The 3293-nt window shown below is 38.5% G+C and overlaps 1 long non-coding RNA gene across 1 annotated transcript; it reads left to right on the top strand.

Annotated features, from left to right (window-relative positions):
- Positions 1 to 176: 176 nt before the first annotated feature.
- On the top strand, positions 177 to 1443 carry LOC139430427 (uncharacterized). The gene is made up of 2 exons (XR_011640921.1): positions 177 to 629; positions 682 to 1443. It is a non-coding gene; the product is annotated as an uncharacterized lncRNA (long non-coding RNA).
- Positions 1444 to 3293: the final 1850 nt, after the last annotated feature.

The raw sequence follows: 3293 nt of genomic DNA on the forward strand, positions 1-3293 counted from the left end.
TCAGTAGTTAAACGTGGAATAATAAGTTTCTTCAATGATGGGATAAAAAACGCGTTTACTGCTGGGATCCTGCGAGACAAACTGTGAAGAAGACCGTTCAGACGCATTGTACCGACACGTGTAGCTATCTTCACGTGATGCAGAGATGCGACACACCCTCTCGACGGGAGCCTGTCGTCGCTTCTTGAGCTTCTCGTTCTCTATGCGCAAGTACTCGAGTTCTAACCGCAAGTTCATCATGTCCTGTTTCAACCTCTCCACCTGCTTGTCGAGTTGCACTATTTGCTTCCGCTTCCGCAGGTGCCCCAGCAGCAGGATGCTGCACCCAGTTCCAGCGCCCACGAGAGCGATTGCCAACAGCTTCCATTGTTCCCACATTGCACGACTTTTCAGGACATTAATATGTTACTTTGCTATGATAAAGAAATTTGCTTCAAACACTGATGATTTTGAATTTAAACAATGAATTTTATCGACTACATATTAAATTTGACGTATGAATTATGACTATTATTTTTTGATGTTAAACGATTATTGACAGTCTAAAATCTTTAACAGAACTTTTGTATATCAATTAAAATAATCTGAGGAATATTTCTATTTTGGTATAGAACTTAATCGAAAAAGCAGTTCGTAATACTTAAAAAATATTTTCTATTTTATTCTTGGACTAATTTTTAGATAAACCCAAAACTGTGTTGAAAATCTCCGATAATTTAATGCCTAGAAGGCGAAATCATTGAAATTTAAATCACTCAAGTACTGGAACTATGTCCACCCACACAGATATCGTCCAACATAGAACATCTCCTAAAATTAACGTAACGTTCATCAAATAACTTGCAGGTGGTACTCCACTTGGTAAACGAACCCCGTCAAATTTCATGTCGCCTATTAACCAACCCTAAAACACACATTATTATTCAAAACAATGAGTTTAATCTGTAATAATAGTTTACGGCTTTCCAAGGACATACAAATACTTGATTTTCTTTGAAAATATTGAAATTAGACAGTATGTTTCGACATCCGAAAGCGTTACTGGATAATGCCTTACACAATGGAACGTCAAATTGAATTCCGGAAAATAATGGTACATTGTTTCTAATGTAATAAGCTTTGGTATTAATCTAAAAAGAAATAATTTTCATCAAGTTCAATTAAAAATGTTACCAATTACTTTGGCAGTGTTCGTCATTGGTAGTAGAAAATGCATTTTAATACTGAAAACGGAATAGGTCTTATTGAAATGTCTTGTTTTCCAATCAGCTTTGTCAACACAAGCTTTGTTCAAGTTAGTCACCAAACCACGATTAAATAATATTTGATTTTCGGTCTACAAGATCCAGATATAGTATGTTTCAATGAAATTTTAGAGACTTACGTTTACTGTAATAATAAAATACAAGCACGTGAAAAAAAGTAAAATTAATTTAAGCTTCATTGTGAGTTTTTTTAGTTATTGATAAGGTCAGGTTAATCGGTTACATTTTTTATACGTGGAGGTTTGCTATGAGTAATTTACTGAATAATAGTGAAATAATTGAGCAAATTAGATAATAATAATGTAATATCGGTGCAATCGAGGTAGAAGTAAAAAAAATTATAATGTAATTTGTATCAATTTAAAATATTTAACCAGCAATGTGATCACTGTTACAGAAAGATTTTCCTATCAATCTTCCTGTAACATTGATGGCATTCTTCGAAAAACTTGACTGTCGGGTAAGTGGTGTAGTATGTTTTATAACTTCTTATTTTTAGGTAGGATTGACTTGACATGTATTTCTTAGAAATGAGGCAAATAAAATGCAACATAGCTTAATAGTACAGGCATTAGGTAGTTTTGCAAAGGAAAAGTTTTGCTTGGAAAAAGGTAATAACCCTGAGTTTTCGGCCATCTTAAAAAAAGCACGACTAAACACGAATGATTCTAGTTACAGGTCTTGTGTTACTTCAAGTGATAGTGTTAGTGCAAAACTAGAACTAAGACTAGACCGAGAACTAGAAACATTCGGGTTTAGCCGCACGTCTCTCAAGACGGCTAAACCCGAATGATTCTAGTTTCAGGTCTTGTGTTACTTGAAGTGATAGTGCTAGTGCAAAACTAGAACTAACGCTAGACCTGGAACTAGAATCATTCGGGTTTAGCCCCACGTCTTTCAAGACAGCTAAACCCGAATCATTCTAGTTACAGGTCTTGTGTTACTTCAAGTGATAGTGCTAGTGCAAAATTAGAACTAACACTAGACCGATAACTAGAAACATTCGGATTTAGCCCCACGTCCTTGGTGCAGAAGCAATGGGCTCAGCATCAATCCCAATAAAATCGAAATAGTCCCTTTCACTCGGAGAAGGAAGCTACAAATAAAAGCACCCTCCATTGAAAGCAGAACTATTAACCTCAAAACAGAAACTAAATACCTAGGGGTAATACTTGACAGTAAACTAAACTGGAACTCACACTTAGATAAGGTGAGGAAAAAGGCCATCATGGCAAACCAGATCTGCCGCAGGCTCCTAGGAAGGAACTGGGGTCTCAAACCACGAATGGCTCATTGGGCCTACGTAGCAATAATCAGACCCATGGTCGCCTACGCCTCATTGGTTTGGTGGCCAAAAACAAAACATAAGACAGCTCAACAACAGCTGGCACAAATCCAGCGGTTAGCATGTCTTAACATAACGGGTGCAATGAGATCCTATCCGACGGCTGCTTTGGAAGCCCTACTCGGTCTCACACCGCTCCACATATATATACAAAAGGAGGCAGCCTTAAGTGCCTTATCACTGAAAACAGTTTCTTCACTCAAGTTGATGCAGGGTAATCTCAGAGGACACCTCGAGATCCTCAAAGACCCATGTCTAAATCACCTGATTGAAATTAAAACGGACCTTATACCGACGGAATACAATTTCAACCAACCGTATAAGGTCATATTTAGTAGCAGGGATGATTGGGCGAAAGGAGGGCCTCAACTAAAAAGAGGAGCCCTAGCCTGGTACACCGATGCTTCAAAGACAGTAAGATCTGGAGTAGGCATGGGCATCAGTGGACCAAATAGCCACATCAAATTGCCCCTCAGCTCGGACTTAACAATTTTCCAAGCAGAAGTTCTTGCTATAAACTTCTGCACCGCTTTGAACCTACAGAAGGGACAAAAAGGTGCATCCATAAACATTTTCACAGACAGTCGGGCCGCCTTAAAGGCAATTCAGGCCTACACGTGTGGCTCCGCACTGATCAGAGAGTGCACCAACAACCTGAGGGAACTCGCTAGGGGCAATGATGT

Source organism: Onthophagus taurus, chromosome 7, assembly GCF_036711975.1.
Source record: "Onthophagus taurus isolate NC chromosome 7, IU_Otau_3.0, whole genome shotgun sequence".
In the NCBI taxonomy this organism is placed as follows: domain Eukaryota; kingdom Metazoa; phylum Arthropoda; class Insecta; order Coleoptera; family Scarabaeidae; genus Onthophagus; species Onthophagus taurus.